Genomic DNA, 18524 nt, shown 5'->3' on the forward strand with positions numbered 1-18524 from the left:
CAGTGGCTTCTGGGGAGGCTTCAGGAAACTTCCAATCATGATAGAAGATGAAGGGGAAGCAGACACATCTTACGTGGCCAGAGCAGGAGCAAGAGTGTGAAGAGAAGTGTCTGTTCATATCCTTTGCTCACTTTTTAATGGGGTTGTTTGTTTTTTTCTTATACATTTGTTTAAGTTCCTTGTAGATTCTGGATATTAGGCCTTTGTCAAATGGATAGATTGCAAAAATGTTCTCCCATTTTATAGGTTGCCTGTTCACTCTGATGATAGTTTCTTTCGCTGAGCAGAAGCTCTTTAGTTTAATTTTGCAGGGACATGGATGAAGCTGGAAACCATTATCTTCAGCAAACTAACACAGGAACAGAAAACCAAACACCTCGTGTTCTCACTCATAAGTGGGAGTTGAACAATGAGAACACATGGACACAGGGAAGAGAACAACACACACACTGGGGTCTGTCAGGGAATGGAGGGAAATGAGAGGGAGGGCATTAGGACAAACACCTAATGCACGCGGGGCTTAAAACCTAGATGACGGGTTGATAGGTGCAGCAAACCACCATAGCACATGTATATCTATGTAACAAACCTGCACGGTCAGCACATGCATCCCAGAACTTAAAGTAAAAACAAACAAACAAACAAAAAGTGTGAAGGGGGAGGTGTCACCCACGTGAGAACTCACTATTGTGATGACACCACCAAGGGGAATGGTGTTAAACCATAAGAACCGGCCCCCATGATCCAATCACCTCTCACCAGGTGGAGGGATATTACACCTCCAATGCTGGATATTGTAATTCAACATGAGATTTGGGCAGGGACACAGATCCAAACCATATCAGTAAGTATAATAAATATATGTTAATAAATATGTCAATATATGTATACAAGTTAACAAATGAACCAGTTGGCATGTAAGTATGTATATAAAGAACCATAACAGTTACACTGGAAATAAAGACTTTCATTACATTTTGTATATGTATATATTTATTTTCAGTTTCACAAGTATAAATATTTTATAAAATGTAAGTGATGTAAGGTCACACAATAAAACATCTAATTCTTTATTTATCTCTTACCCTCTCAATTCGACATCCATTTTCTAGGTTACACATTTTGGAAATGTTTGGATTGTTTGCAACAACCATTTTACTCTTTTTTCTGATTTTTTCTAATCAGAAAAATAAATACTAAAATAATATGTAAGCCAAGAAATATAATTATCAGATAAGTTTTCTATCAGAATTAGAAACTATGGAAGAGTTCTCTCCATATGTAGAATTTCAGAAGTATTTCTGCTCTATATGTTGTGAATAAGACCAAGGCAAGGAAAGATGTGGCCAACTGGCAATTCACCACATATGAAGAAAAAGCTCTCCTGGGAAGTAAGGTGGAAAAAAAAAAAACACTGGACAAGTTCTTAACATTTCCTAAGAGCAGTGACTAGTAGTGACGGCTCTGGGGGAGGCAGGCAGTGAGTGATGACCGGTGACCTAAGAAATGGACCTGACATGGGGATTTATACATCCTCCTGGGTGGATTTCCTCCTGCCATTTAGTTCTACCAGCTCTCCTGGACAAAATGGTCAGTTAGAGAGAAGTAGCCACCCAAGTGAAAGTGGGGTAGAAACTAATTTTAATGTGTTTGTTGATCGTGAGCATTTCTTCTGTGAATTTTCTAGAGATAATCGAATCTCCCTATGGCAGTTAGCTTGGACACTGGCATCTTTTGTATTTGGACTACGTGTTCACCCCTGGAAAGCTGCTGAAGCTCTGACCTGGTTGAATAAAACAGAAATCAAACTAGAGGCTTCACTTCTGTCCTCATTCAGACCTGAAAAACTCACATGGGGCCTATATGATCCATGGTAGAACCCATCTCAGCTTCCAACATTGGACAAGCATAGACTTCCCTCCCCAAATCTGAACGTTTGGGACATAGGAAGCAACTGAAATGGGGACAAATCTAAGACATCTGATCAAATTCCCTTGACAGAACCTCTAATTTATCAAAAGGTTGTAACACCTCTGAAAGTAAAACAAGTCATCTGGATGTAGGGATGACCTCATGAGGTGCTCACTCAATATTCCATGTGCTCCCCAGGTTGGAACTCAGGACTAGCTCTGGCCAGCCAGTGAAGTCATGTGCTTCAGGACTGAAGAAGCAGGGGAAGTTCTCTGAATTCTCACTTCATCGTCTACAGCCACCATAGAAGTCACATGTTAAGATAGTAGAACTACAAATAGCAGCAGTCTTAGATCTCTTGATCTTTGCTATGAAGGGAATCACCCTGAAAGATCTGAATACACCAGACTTCACTGTGGCAAGAAGTAAAACTTAAGCCACTAAATGTTGAAGTTTGTATAACTGCAGCATGGCTTAGCTATACCAGTAAAACTGATCTGAGATTATTTGTATATTTTATAGCATATATTTATCAAAATGGAGAAAATACCAGAAGAAGTAATCAGAGAATGAATTAAAGAAAATTCTTTTAAGTTCAGAAGATTCACTAATTCCCAGGTAGAAGTAACAGACCCTAATTCAGCCACATTCCTATTGAAATTTTTTTCTAATTCCAAAGATAAATGATAATTGTGTGTGTGTGTGTGTGTGTGTGTGTGTATTGAGGAGAGATAACAGCAATAAAATTCAAATAAAATCAGATTACCTAAAGAGAAAAAAATTGGTTTGGCATGAAAGCTGTCTTTTACAATACTAAGTGGAATAATGTCCCATATTTTGAGAAGAAAATATGACTGAGAACTTTATAATCAGTCAAACTATAATTTGCAGGAGAACAACGGAAATATAGTCTTGGATGTAGAACACAAGTTAAAGAAAAAGCTTTAAACAAAATAAATTTAACAGACTTTCTTTGAGCAAAGAAAGATTCATGAATGGGCATCACTCAGAACCGGAAGAGGTTCCAAGAGCTCTGCTGCAATAGCGTAGGCAGTGAGCTTTTACAGGCTGATGTGGAAGTAAGAGAAAGAAAACCTATTTGATTGGTTAGAGTGAAAAGACACTAGTTAGAGGCTAGTTGCTGTTTTCTGATTGGCCAAGTCTCTTGTTTCATTTTACTGTTTACATTGAGCTTCAGTTTGCTTACTTAAAGCACTAGAGCTACCCAGCCCAATGACCTCCTAAATTAAAAAAAATAATAATAATGAATAGAACATACAACACATAGTTCTTACCATTCCTGAAATTTTCATTCTATATGTAAGAAAGCTAAAGTTCAAATATGATGCCCATTCATTTAATATACAATAACCATTGTATGTATGGATATTAATCCTCTCCATTACTATATCCCCAGAGCTTGCCTCAACACTTGGCTCATATTAAATTCTTAATAGGTATTTGCTTAATCAAATGTTAAAATTATTGAGAAATACATTGGAACTAAGAAATTAGCAGATGAAACAGGGTATAAAAGAAGTGATGGTGAGCAATAAAATAGGTGAAATAATTAAATCTTTGAAAGGAGGTGTAATATAATTATAAAACTGAATATATCTGGGATTTCTGTGATATGGATTTTATTATTTGAAAATTTTCTTGATCAGTACATTCCAGAATTATTCATTGAAACCAGGAAGTGATAGGATAATGAGTGAGAGGTAATGAGTAAGGTATTCTACATCTCAGCTTTTATAAGGTGAAGTAAGTAGTTACCATCTCTGTCTTTATGTTGGTATGTAGGAGGAAATTGATTTTGTTATGAACAACAATAAAATAAAATCATAAAGTAAAATTTTAAGGCCACTAAAGAAAAATGATAAAGTAAATTTGGTCCATATAACAAAACCAGGAGAGGCTACTTTAAGAAAACATAAATAAATAAATGAATAAATAAGTAAATAAAACCAAATTCAAAACAAGATGAATGAGGACCTGAAAATTTGTTGTAACAAATGAGAATGAATTAAACACTTTTTAAAATACAGCTTTATTGATGTATAATTTACTTAATATAAAAATACAATTCAAAGATTTTTAAAAAAATTTACGGAGTTGTGTAATTTTAGGACATTTGCATCATTCACACAAGACCTGTCATGCCCATTTCCAGTTACTCACTACCCATTCTCATCCTAACCCCAGGCAAAATGAATCCATTTATATATATATATATAATATATATATTTATATATATTAAAAATATATATATATTTGCCTTTTCTGAATATTTTAATTTCTTTAATAAGATAATCTGATTTTTTAAAAAAAGAAACATGGCTCTAGTTGAAAATAAAGGTACCATGATACAAGGAACATATAAACTGAAAAGAAATCAGATGTAGACAAACATAGTGCAAAACATGGAATTCAAGGCCATTCAATGGTTTAGGAATTCAATGGTTTAGGAGTGAAATATGATCCAGTTCCCACTTGAAGCAAATACTCTTGAAGATCTAGACATTTTTTTTCATAGATAAAAAGATACAGGGAAATAATATGGATTTCATGTTTCCTTTATCTGTCATGTCATGTTCAGTTCACATGTGATACTTGGAACTGTGAACAGCTATATTAAGAACACAAGGGGGATTTCAGTACAGAAGGCAAAATGAAAAAAACTGAGAATCTGAATCTGTGGTTAATTGTTAAATTATTAGATTAATCTTGGAGCCAAGGTACTTATTTAAAGGTATATTTTCAATATTATTTCATCCATTTGAGTCAAGATTTTCTGATTGATGCAATCAAAATAATCCCAACTAAGTATGAACTTAAGCAAAGTACTCTTTCTTTTTATTTGCTTGGATTCTGTATATTTCTTTTTTCTGTGTTTCCATGGCTGACCGACTTTTCTTATGGTCATGTTCTGTCATATAAATATGTTATGCCATATTTCCTACTGGAGCACCATTGAACATGCAGTGCCAGCTCTCCATCCCATTACCAGCGCTATAGACACCACCCCAGGAGCATCTTCTAACCATTGACCCTCAGAATAGTAACCACTACCTGATGTCTTGCACCCTAGAATAGTTTGGTCTGCTTTTGAAATGTTTATAAATTAAATTATAAGTGTGTATGCTTTTCTGTTCATCTTATTTCTGTCAACATTAGCTTTGTGAGATTCATCCACACTGTTGTATGCAGTTGAAGTTAATTTGTTTTGAGCAGGAGCTCATGAAGAGATCAAACATCATTTGAAGAGCACTGACTTGTCATTTTCACAAGAGTGTCCTTTGTTCTGGCAGCATGTCTGAGAGCAAGCTGCCCTTTTTGCATTTGTGTAATTTATACCTCCTTAACAAAATATACATTTTTTTCACTATACTGGGCTTTGAAGGTATGCAAGAAGAAAGAGATTAACTACAGCTTCTCTTAGAAGGAAGTCCTAAATTGAGTTTCACATTTTTGCTCCTCTTCCACAACCCCTCTCTTCTACTATACCTCTCTTTTTATATGCCCTCCCCCACCACACACACACACATTGTGGAAAAGAAGTTCAATAGGTTTGCCATTTCCTCTGGGAGCCCACAAAATAAATAAAAAAGATAAAAGCAAATTAGGGAGGTACATCAGGGAAGATGGCAAAGTAAGGTGCTCAAACAATGGTCTCTCCACTGAAATGGACATAGTTGGCAAAAACTGGCAGAATCAACTTTTTTTAGAATTCTGGATTCTAATGCAAGAATCACAACAACCAGGAGAGTCCTTGGCAAAATATAAAAAATAAAAAAGTAATTGAATTTTAATGAAGAGTACTATGGCATTGTTGCTTGCCTGCCTACCATTCTTAGTTCCCTAGTACTGTGGCAGCAGCCATGATGATCACAACTCACATTCCTGGTGTGACTTACTGGTGTCAAGAAGGTAATATTGACCTACTCTTTAAATTTCAGTGGTTATGCACTTTTACATGTTTGGCAGTCCTGTTTTGACACACTTCCTCAGGCTGGATCTGGCTTTTGGGAGGCATCAGCAATGATCTCTGCAGAAAGATTTATAATATACACTACCAACGCCCAACTGGGTCAATGGATGACAAATGGAGCAAGCAGCAGGCAAATGCAAGAGCACAGGAAGGAGAAGGCTAATGACGGAATTTCTTGAGAGAATACAGGTTTAGAAAAGCCTTTGAGTGTACTGAGGAAGATAGAGTGCATCATATGCCCAGGACTGGACTCATGCTTAGATAAGATCTGAGAAGATCTTGACTTGCACTTCTGACAAATTATGAGCTTCCTGCAAACAGGAGGTGAAGGGTAAGGTAGAGTTGTAGGGAGCTTGACTTAACAGCGAAGGAGTGCCTCAGCTAAGAGTCAAAATGTAAAGATCGAGAGAGTAATAAACTTTTTACTTTTCTTTTTGGCTCTAGATAGTTAATCAAATTTCTATCAACTCATTGGTTGGTTGCTGGGATAATTTAACAGCGACCTCAGTGAACATATGTGACAAGAATTGCAGTCTTCAGAAACAAAGGTTTGAAAAAATGACCAAACATATGGCCATAGCCCTTAACAATCAACGTCAGAAAACCATGGGAAAAATGAAGAATCTGAATCACAGGGTCGCTACATTATAATATTAAACATTTCCATTTTTCAACAAAAACAAATCATAAGGCACACAAAGAAGCAAGAAAATATGGTCCATTCAGATGAAAAACAAAAGTGATAGGTGTTTTCCCTGAGGAAGCCCAGACATTGAACTTATTAGACAAAGGCTCATTGATCAAATTGTCTTAAATATATTCAAAGTACTACAGGAAAGCATGGACAAAGAAATAAAGAAAACCAGGAAAGTGATGTATTAAAAAATACAGAGTATCAGTAAATAGATAAAGAAGAAAGATAAAGAAATAAAGGTAAATAAGGATTACAAAGATATACAAAGTATAAGAATGAATCTGTAACTGAAAAGCACAGTAACTAAAATGAAAAATTCACTAGAGGGGTTTTATAGCAGATTTCAGAAAGCAGGAGAAAGAATGCAAAAACTAGGGAAAAAAGACAACTGGATTTATTCTTGTGGAGGAGCAGAAAGAAAAACTAATTTAAAAAATGAACAGAATGTAAGGGGCCAATGGAACACTATCAAGATATGCACTATGAAAGTCCCAGAGAGAGAAGAAAGATACAAAGGTGAAGAAAAAAATGGCAGAAATAATGGCAGGAAACCTTCTCAAATTTGGTGACATACATAAATCAACACATTCAAAAAGCTCAATGAACTCTAGGTAAAATCAACTCAAAGAAATCTATACCAGAACACATTATAGTTAAATGGTCAAAGTCAAACACAGAAAGACAACGTTGAAATCAACAAAAGAGAAGTGAATTGTCACATATAAAGGATCCTCGGTACAATCAATACACAATTTTACAGTAGAAGCCATGGAGGCAAGATGGCAGTGGATAAAATATTGAATGTACTGAAAGAGAAAAATTAACCAAGAATTCTATACTGGCAAAACTGTCCCTTTAAAAATGATGGAGAAATTAAGACATTCACAGATAAATGAAAGCTGAGGAAGTTAGTCACTAGCAGACCTACCTTATTAAAAAATGCTGAAGGAAGTTCTTCAGGTTGAACTGAAAAGACTCTAGTAACTTGAACTCATCCAGAGAAGTAAAGAACTCTGGTAAAGATAACTACATAGGTAAATGTAAAAACAAATACTATTGAATTATTAGCTTGTAACTCCTCTTTTCGTTTCCAATGTATTTTAAAAGAAAAATGCATTCAACAAAATATTAAGAGGATTCTATGCCATGACCAAGAAAGAGTTTACACCAAGAAAACAAGAGTAGTTCAAAAAGGAAATTAGTCAATACAATACACCACCTTAATAGAACAAAAAAATTAATTATTGTCTCAACTGATGTAGCAAGAGCATTTAATTAAAACCAAAGCCCTCTATAATTAAAAAAAATCAGAAAACTACAGATAGAAGGGAACTTGTGTAATATGATAAAGAGTATTTATCAAAACCTGATGAAAGACTGAAATTTCCCCTTAAGATCAAGAACAAGAAAAGATTCCCACTTTCACTACTGTCATTCAATGTGTACTAGAAATTCTAGCCAGATTAATTAAGCAATAAAAATAATAATGAGTTATTCAAATTAGAAAATGAGAAGTGAAACTATCTCTATTCTCAAATGACATGATTTATATAAAGAAAATACAAAGGAATTCACAAACACACACACACACGAACTACAAGAACTAACAAGCAAATTCAGTAAAAAGCTTCAGGTTACAGGATCAACACACAAAATCAATTGTGTTTCTATACACCAGCAATGAATAATGGAAAAGAAGAATTCTTTAAAATCTAATTACAATAGCACCCAAAAGAATAAAATTCCCTTGAATAAATGAACCAAATGGGTAAAAGACTTATACGATGAATACTACAAAATTCTGCTAATAGAAAGTAAAGAAGATCTAACTAATGGAAAAATGTCATGTATTCATGGATTAGAAAAGTAAATACTCTTAAAATGACAATATTACCCAAAGTAATCTACAGATTTACCAGAATCATCTTCTTCTTCTTCTTTTTTTTTTTTTTTTTTTTGAGATGTAGTCTTGCTCTGTCACCCAGGCTGAAGTGCAATGGTGCAATCTTGGCTCACTGCAACCTCTGCCTCCTGGGTTCAAGCAATTCTCCTGCCTCGGCCTCCTGAGTACCTGGGATTACAGGCACACACCACCACATCTGGCTAATTTTTGCATTTTTAGTAGAGATGGGGTTTCACAATGTTGGTCAGGCTGGTCTCTAATTCCTGATCCTGCCCTCAGGTGATCCACCAGCCTCGGCCTCCCAAAGTGCTGGGATTACAGGTGTGAGCCACCACCCCCAACCTTTTTTTGAGACATGGTCTTGCTCTGTTGCCCAGGTTGGAAGGTAGTGGTACAAACTGGGCTCAGGTTATTCACCTGCCTTGGCCTCACAAAGTGCTGGGATTATAGGCATGAGCCACTGCACACAAGCCAATTTACCAGAATCTTTATCAAAATTCCACTGGTCTTTTTTTTCAGAAATGGAAAAGCTAATCTTCAAATTTATAGGCAATTGCAAAGCACCTCAAATAGTCCAAATAATCTTGACAAAGGACAACGAATTTGGAGGACTCATACTTCTTAATCTCAAAACTTAATACAAACTATAGCAATCAAACAATGAAACAGTATACAGCCTTTGCAAAGAAGGAAATTCTATCACTCACGAAAACTGGATGAAACTGGAAGACATCATGCTAAGTGAAATAAGCTAGGCATAGAAAGATAAACATTGTGTAATCCCCTTATATGTACAATCCGAAACAGTCAATCTCATAGAAACAGAGTCAAAAGGTGGTTACCAGAGGCTGGGAATACAGTGACTGGGGGTGGGTGACTAAGGGAAAAAGAGATGCTGAACAAAGGGTGCAAAGTTTTAGTTAGACTGGAGGAGTAAATTTTAGTGTTCTCTTGCTCTGCACTGTGACCACAGTTAATAATGACATATTGTCTATCTGAAATTGCTGAAATGTATACATAGATCAAAACGTCACATGTACCCCATAAACATGCACAACTATTATTTGTAAATTGAAAATAAATTACAAAAAACAGTGTGCTGCTCGCTTAAGAATAGACATCTAAACCAATGGACTAGAATTCAGATTCCAGAAATAGACTCATACAACTATGGCCAGTTGATTTTTTACAAGAATGCTAAGACCACTGAGTGAGAAAAGAATAGTCTCTTCAGCAAATGGTGCTGGGACAACTGGACATCCACATGCAAAAGAATAAAGTAAGACTCTACTCTTAGGTTGTTTCATAACACATATAAAACTTCACTCAGAATGGAACAATGACCTAAATACAAAGACTAAAACCATCAAACCCTTGGGATAAAACATAAGGATAAATCTTCGTAGCGTTAGGTTTAGCCGTGGATTCTTGTATATGACACCAAAAGCACAAGCAATGAAAGAAAAAATAGGTAAATTTGACTTTATCAAATTAAAAAATGTTTGCTTGATAAAGGTCTCGTATCCAGAATTCATAAGGAATTTTTGTAGCTCAACAATGTAAAAACAAACAGCTTAATTTAAAAATGGGTCAATGACTTAAATAAGCATTCTCCAGAGAAGGTGTACAAATGGCCAGAAATCACATGAAAGGATGTTCAATACTACTAGTAGTTAAAAAGATGAATATCAGAACTATACTGAGATGCCACTAGGGTGTACAGTACATTTAGGTGCCATACCCATGAGGATGGCTATAACAAAAAAAAAAAAAAAAATAGGAAAATAACAAACATTGGCAAAGATACAGAAAAATAAGAACCCTCATACATTGCAGTGGGAAGGTAAAATGGTTCAGCAACTGTGGGAAATAAGTTGGCAATTCCTCAAAAAGCTAAACATAGAATTAATGTATGACCCAGCAATTCCACTCCTGGATATATTACCAAAAGAACTGAAGACAGAGACTAGGCGTGGTGGCTCACACCTGTAGTCCCAGCACTTAGGGAGGCCAAGGTGGGCAGATCCCTTGAAGCCAGGAGTTTGAGACCAGCCTGGGCAATATGGCAAAAGCTCATCTCTATTAAAAATACAAAAAACCCCACAAAATTTAGCTGGGCATGGTGGTGCATACTTGTGATCCCAGCTACTCAGGAGGTTGACTCATGAGAGTCTTTTGAACCTGGGAGGTGGAGGCTGCAGTGAGCCGAGATCACACCACTGCACTCCAGTCTGGGTGACAGACCAAGACTCCATCTCAAAATAAATAAATAAATAAATAAACCCAAATAAATACTTATACAGTAATGTTCATGGTGTCACTGTTCACAGTAGTGGAAAACAACAGCCAAAAGTTGAAAACAATCTAAATGCCCATCAAGAGAAGAATGAATACATAAACTATGGTATATACAATGGAATATTATTTGGGCATATAAATAAATGAAATGCAGATACATTCCGCAACATAGATGAACCTCAAAAACAGTATGTTGTGTGACAGAAGCCAGGTACAGAAGGTCACAGGTTTTATAATTTTATTTATAAGAAACATCCAGAATAGATAAATACATTCTAGAAATCAGATTGGTGATTGCCAAGATCTTAGAGTGAGGAAGCAGTGGAGATAAACTCCTTAATGGGTATGAGACTTTATTTGGGAGCGATGAAAATATTTTAGGATTAGATAGAGGTGATGGTTGCACAATATTGTAAAAGTACTAATTGTCACTGACTCGTTCTCTTTAAAATGGCTAAATTTATGTTACTTGAATTTCCCCTAGATTAAACAACAACAACGAAATAATCTCCGTTCATCAGGATGTCAAATATCACAAGGGTTCTCACCATTGTTCCCCATCTTCAGAGGCGATCCCTAGGGTCAAAGGGCTGTGGGAGCCGATGCATGATGGGAAATTAAAGTGAGTCTTCCCTGGCTCAAGTGTGAATGCTAATGAAATAAAGTGTGTATTGGACTATTTTTTTCCCCTCATGGAGACATGTGGAAAAACACAAATGTACCCTTAGAGTTCTTTATCTGCTTTACTTGTACTCAAGGGAGCGTTCTCATTACATTGGGTTTGAAGAGATAAAACTAATAACAGAAAGAAAAATGAGAAGAGGCTGGCTAGGAAAGACTCTTCTTTGAAGTAAGCCAATCCATCCTAAATTCATAGGCAATTTCCATTCCTGGTGGGTGAGTGGCAGAGAAGAATTTGATAATTAAAAGATGAGGAAAAGCATAAAACAAAATATTTTTTCACAGCCAGTGATGTCATTCTTCCTTGAAATACTGCCTCCACCGATCAAAGATAAACAAACAGCCCAGGGGTGGGAAGGAGGCATGGGCAGAAACCCGGAATAAAATGTATCCTTAAAGCCAAAAGTATCTTTTCTCTCCTCCTTCTAAAAGCCAGAGCCTTCCATTTGGAATATAAATGTTTTTTAAAACTCTTGATAATTACAAATGGAAAGAAGAGAAAGGAGCTTTCTTCACAGTGGGGTTTCTTATCTACACGGACCTCTAGTTCCTTCAGATGGGGATGTGGGCCCCAGTTCTCAGGATTTTAGAAAAGAATGTGTTAAAATGGGGGTGGGTGTGGGTGAGAGGAAGCTGAAATGTGTGCGGATGGTTTAACATGCAAATGTCCCCACTTTCTTTTAGGTGGAGGATCAAGGTTTGGCTATTTTCAACTTCTTTTCCACTCCCCCTCTCTTCCCATCCCAGTTTGGTTGCAAGAGAACTGTGAATGTGACAAGGGCTTTGTGTAGGGAATTCAGGCGAATGAAAGGACCAAGGAGACCCAGTTGAGGGAACAAACTTTTGAGGGTCAGTGGGGTCAGCTTAGAATAAATGTGTGGCATTGTTGGTATTAAGGACATACTCTCAGCGGGGTGTCCTGAGCCGGGCACACAACGTGCAGGCCTGTTTATTCAACACTGAAATACCTACGGATGGGTCTTGGGGAGAAAAGGGAAACTCCAGCAGCAAAAGCCTGCACCTTTCAGGATCAGAGCGTTCCCCAGAAGCACAAAGTCCCGCTTTTTTTTTCCTTCTAATTACAGAGAAGAAAGTGCCTGTGCATAACCCAAAATTAATTGATTAATTAACCAATGCATTAAAAGAAGAGCTTCCTTTAGCAATTTTTTTCTTTCTTTCTTTCTCTCTCTCACTTTTTTCCCCCTCTTCCACACATGGACAATCCAGGTCATTGAAAGCCTAAGATAGAAACAGTTTCTTAACAGTGTTTGAAAACAGCCTTTGTTTCCATGGAAGTGGCACAGGCCCTCTGTGGTTTCTTTCCAGAAAACATTTACCTACCTCAGAGGGGTTTTTTGTGAGGATCAAATGAGAGAAAGTGCTTAACACAGTCTGAGTACATCGTTAGAGCTAAATAAATATTAGTTGTTGTTCGTATGTATTGCCCTTACGCGGCTCAGTCATGAAGAGGTCAGGAAGGAAGATGGGAGGATACGAGTAGAGCTGTCCCAGCTGAGGTGGAATCAGAATCGCATTATAGAGGATGGGGAGGGGGAGAGGCTGGGCTCACTGGCGAGGATGCAATCCTTAGGCAATTCAAAGGTGGAGAGGGGACTTGTCCAAAACCAGAGTTAAAGAGTGACTCAAAAGATTAAGGAATAAATTCACCTATAGACTCTCTCTACTGAATTTTTTAAAAGGCACGTGAATTTGCCTAGATCTGGCTTGGGGCAACAAGACTAAAATACATGAAATATTAAAGAAGTGAATGTTAAATTATGTTTCGCAGACCTCCTGAATTTTAGGATACCAGAGAAGATGGACAAGATTAACACATGAAAATGATTTCAAAGCTAGTAAGAGTGAAATAAAGACACAATGTCAACAGGAGTTTAATGAAAGGATAAATTAGCATTGGCAGACATGGACAGAAGTAGCACCTGAGAGGAGGTGGCTTGTGATGGAGGCAGTAGCATGGGGAGGAAGAGATGGGCTAACACCATGGGAGACATTAAATATTGACTTTGAGTTACAGAAAGCAAGATTTCAGGAAGTTGAATTTGGGGGTAGAGTACAGGATGCTTTGGCATTTCAAGAGTGTGCCAGCAGCAAGATCAGCTAAAAATCTATGGCCATGGTCTGTATGTAAGGCAGTGGTGGTGGTAGTGGTCAGGTGTGTGCATTTGCATGCGTGTTTAGGGACTGAAGAGATTACAGTGGTGTTGGAGAAAGAGGTTAGACCCAATGAATGTTCAAGAAAATATTCAACAGAGGTGACTAACTGAAGGAGACAGATAGGGAAAAAGAAAGAAACAAGATAACTCCAAGTTTTTTGTCATAGGAAACTATAGAATAGGGACATCATTGGAAGAAATGTGAGATTTGGAGCAAGTCCCTGTATTAAAGATGAAGTTCATTTTAATTTAACTCATGGAATTAGAGGTGATAAATACTGAATAGGTAGTATTGGGAAGAGGAGGAATCCGTTATATTGCAGGAGGGGAAAATACCCAGGTTTGGGATGTGGGAATAAAATGTATTATTGGTAAATTGAAGGAGGATGGTACAGGTTATTAATAAGACCTCTTGGAAAAACCAGAGGAGAAAGCTGCAAAATGTATCTATTCTTAAAACTTTGGTGCAAATGCAATGACTCAAGAATGGAGACAAAGTGCAAATATTTGTCCCTGAGTGTTCTACCAAGAGCCCACCTTATGTGCATTATCTTCATCACGGCCCCTTCTAATCATGATGGGAAGAGCCCTATGTAAATGAAATAAAGAGTCACGAAAGAAACTACAGTCCAGCTTATTCCACCTTGGGGAGACATTATGTGGGGATTATAAGAGATTGTACCACATACTAAAAATGAGACTATGAGGAGAATGTGAACTTTCTGTACAGAAGGAAAAATTGGTCCTGTTTATTTAGATGTATGATAGGTTTTACTGACCTATTATATTCCTGTTGACCTTGGCTATGGTAACTCCAGATAATAAACTCATGTACATTTTTGTATCTGTATTGCCTCATCTGATGCCATCATTCCAATGAAAAAAGCCCTAGAAAGGAAGATGAGCAAGTCAACCCAAAGGCATTAGGTTATTAGAAGTGCTACTACAGGGCATGAGTCAACAGTTAGGTTTAATGCCTCCTGAGGGCAGATACTAAGTCTGAGGCATCATTATATCTCTAGTGCTCAAAACAATGCCTGGCAAAAAGAATGTGCTCATTAAATAAGTGAGCAGAAGTTTAAAATCTGGGCATTGGCTCCAAAATGAGCAATACAAGAGAGAAGCATGCTGCCAGGCCATCATTTCTACTATAACTGGTGCAGTCACACAAGCGATGGTCTACAGTGTCCATGTGGCTAAATAAGAACCTAGTGTCAAACACAAATGGTTTCCAGTCCATAGAAAGATGATGGACAGTGGACTGTGTTCATCACATTGGCTGCTGGGGCTAAGGTAGGGTAGAGAAGTATGGGGGTATAAGATAGAAGGATAGCTAGGACCTGATGTTGAGTGCGTCCATTGTAGACACTTTTTTCAGTGAGCTGGGTCAAACAAATGAATTACTTGTGCGAATAAGTAAATAAACCCTGTGTTACCCACATTGCTTACCATCAACTCTCCCCCTGTGATTCCCTTGTCTTGGCCTCCATTAGTTCAGCTATTTAGCAAATATTAATGGCACTCCTATGTAGCAGGAATGTGTTGTTAGTGATGCAATACAAATAAAATGCAGAATTGTGCCTGTTGAGAGATACAAATAAGTAGACAGACAGTGTGGTAAGTGCTCTAATCTAAAGAATCACAGGATGTCATGGGCACCCATAAAACAGGCAGTTATGCCAGGCATCAGCCTTCCTATCCCTCTCTCAGCATTTTTATCTCTGTATCTGTTGCTGTAGAGAAGGCAATGATGGCTGTTTTATTGTCAGTGTGGTAAGAAAACTCAAGAGACACAGATCTCCCACATATCCCCATCAGAGGAAAGGTGAAAGCAAAGAACCGCAGAGCTAAAAAGTCCTCTCTTCGAATGTCCTCCCTAAAACCTTGCCGGCAAATGAAGCTTTTGCTGCAAACCAGAAAGAAAAGCAGCATCACAATTTGCAGGGTAACCTTCTGCTAACAATACAGCTGCTGGGGCTCAGCCAAGTCCCAGAGTGGCTGCCCAGCCAAGTCCATGATTAATGATGTCATAGCAAGCAAGATGAGGCCTCAATTGAATGAGCCTTGGCTTTTAGCAAAAGCCTTGACTAAGCAGTAAACCTACCAGAGGGATAACCAACTGTGGAGTGCCCCAAATATCACTGACATGGAGTGTAAACAGGAATCAGAAAAGAATGCCAATCCAGGGTTTAGGTAGATGCAGAATTGGATGGGAGCACAACAGCACTATTATTTGGGAATGCCTAAGATTGTGTCTTTCATTGTATATGGAGAGTACATAGCTAGGGTAGTCTCACTTTTTCAGATGCAGAAAACTAAGACCCAGGTATTAAGAGAAATATTCTTGAACACAGTAAGTTGGTGATAAAACCAAGATTGGATCCAGGGCTCTCTCTACTATGCCACACAGTTTTCATAAAGCTCAGCAAGGTCTTATATCCAAGAAACACTGCTTGCTTCCTAAGTCTGGAAACTCCTCAGAGGCATGAGTAACTTTCAGCTTTTCCATTCATCATTGGTTGCTAAATTTCATCAAGTAAAATTTGTTTTTTAAATTTTTTCAAGGATGAGTCATGGGTACAATACTTCCTAAGTTGTTTTACATTTGAGAATGACTGCATGCCACATACACTCCTGAACAACTTAGCTGGGTATAATAGTGTCCGGTCACGCATCCTTCTCTTAGACTTGTGGACACTGCTCCATTTTCTTACAGGGTTGAAATGGTCTTTGTGGGGAAACCTGAGACCTACATGATAATCTTCTGCTTTAAAGAAGGCAAAAGATTGTTTCTAGTTTTTCTTTAGCCTTGACTTTCATTAGCATAACCTGAATAGATCTACTGTTGGTAGCATTTGTCACTATTTTCCTGAAAGTGATTTATTCAATCTGGAGATTCAGTTCTTCATTTTAATGAAATTTCCATTTTTTAATTTTGACCTATGTTTTCAATTCTATTACTTGGGCTCTTCAAGAATAGCAATGATCTTTTCCGGCTCTGGAGCCCTATGAAGAATAGAATCAATGGGGGCCTGGTCATTAGTCTTTGGTAAAGGGCGGTCAGCAGGGCTGGGTAAGTAATCCACCTGCCTTCCTTTCTGTCAGAGGTCACCCCAGAGTGGAACCTTTTATTATAAATACACATCTTGTGAGTGATATCAGAAACAAGTTGACGAAGAGAAGGGCCAGAACCAAAGTGACAACAGAAGTCATTTCTTAGTAACTTTTGCTAAGGATGAAACGATTTTCTGGCAAGTTAAAGGAAATTTAGACAATAGGAGTTATGATTTTTTTTCTTTTCCTTCAATGAGAATTTTAAACTGTAAGTTATTTCAGAGAATAAAGCAATGTTGACCTTGTCTACTACCCTTTAACCAGTGCTCCCCGTTGGCCTTGACAGTTTAAATGCCTAATATTTGCTAAATACATAAACAAAAGTAGTAAACTTGAACTGATGAGTGTTCAAGCTTAAGAATAAAGAAATGCAATATCTTCTATCACCATGAAGTCTCTATTGCCAACAGTGTAACCAACATGTACCCTTCAGTCTAAGTGACTCATGTGTTTTAGTTTTTTCAGGTAATTGTGAGATCACTAGTGACCCCTTAAGATTCCTTGGCTTCCGTAAATCCCTAAAGAGTCAGTGCTTATACAAAGAGATATTCCGGTGGCTCACAGCATTGTAGTATGGGGAAAGGCTGTGAAGTAGTAGAGGGCACTACGACCACTTTTGAATCATGACTTTACCATCTAAGTCGCCTGAGATATGCACCCTAAATTTCCCTGAGGCTTGGTGTTCTTATCTGCAAAATGGAAAACTAATACCTCGTAAGATTGTTGTGAGAATTAAATAAAACTAGTTATAGGAAGCATCTAGAATGGCACCTAGCACAGAACGAATATTCAATCAATGGTGCCTATTAGTCTTAATTATTAGGAATAATAATATTATTACTGTTAGACACCATTGACACCCAAGTCCAGAAATAATATTCACCTTACTGAGTCTTCAGTTGTGCCTCTGCTCCTTGATGTGGGTTGGAGAGACAGAGATCAGAAATCGTGATGGCTGTACAGTTACGTGCAGTGGAATTCCTTCCTTCTTGACCCTCCCAAACTCCTCTTAACATCTAATTTCACCCCACCAATTGTAGCACAAGTCTGAGATATGGAGCAGAGAGAAAGGCCTCACTCATTCTTCCAAAAGAAACAACATTAGGTTTTCTTTTAAGAGAGACGAAGGAAATTTATTAAACTTGTCCTCCCAGAGGATCTAATAACTTTAATGAGCGGCCAGACCTCATCACATACCTTGGGTATCCCAAGATGTTTCACAGTCCTATGAGACTACTTGATTAAGTTGCTTTTGCTCATCCTTTTAAAGTCAATTTCCAGATAATATCCTAACTCATCACCCACAACTCGTCTCTGCCCTGCATGTGACTCTGCTCCACAGAGTTTTATGGAGGAAATAACCTTAGTGAGGGACTTCTGGAGTTCCAAGGGAGAGTCAGCAAAGGCAGGTGATTTGTGCTTATTACACAGCCAGACCAGATTTGCCTACATGTTGAGGAGGAGGCTGCCATTCAAACCTTAGAGTTAGCACCAACTGCAGCCTGCAGCTCGCTCAAAGAAAGGAAACCTCCAAAGGCCATGAAGACACTGAACTCCCTCTGAAGAGAAAGGTGCTTGTGGATGCTGTATGCAAACAGGCTTAAGGAAAGGTTCCCTACACACAGCTCAGATGAACGTTTCTCTGTAGCCTGACTTGAATGCCTGTTATGAGTCAAAGACCGTTCAAAGGGTTGGAGAGAAAACTAGTGAAAACAGAAGATGAGGTCCCTGCTTTCATGAAATACACGTTCTAGTCAT

At 37.7% G+C, this 18524-nt stretch overlaps 1 long non-coding RNA gene across 1 annotated transcript; it reads left to right on the forward strand.

Moving 5' to 3' along the window:
- The first annotated feature begins 386 nt into the window (after positions 1 to 386).
- Positions 387 to 16922, forward strand: LOC103878663. Its single transcript, XR_002517997.2, has 2 exons — positions 387 to 2529; positions 11282 to 16922. It is a non-coding gene; the product is annotated as an uncharacterized LOC103878663 (long non-coding RNA).
- Positions 16923 to 18524: the final 1602 nt, after the last annotated feature.

Source organism: Papio anubis, chromosome 17, assembly GCF_008728515.1.
Source record: "Papio anubis isolate 15944 chromosome 17, Panubis1.0, whole genome shotgun sequence".
Classification (NCBI taxonomy): domain Eukaryota; kingdom Metazoa; phylum Chordata; class Mammalia; order Primates; family Cercopithecidae; genus Papio; species Papio anubis.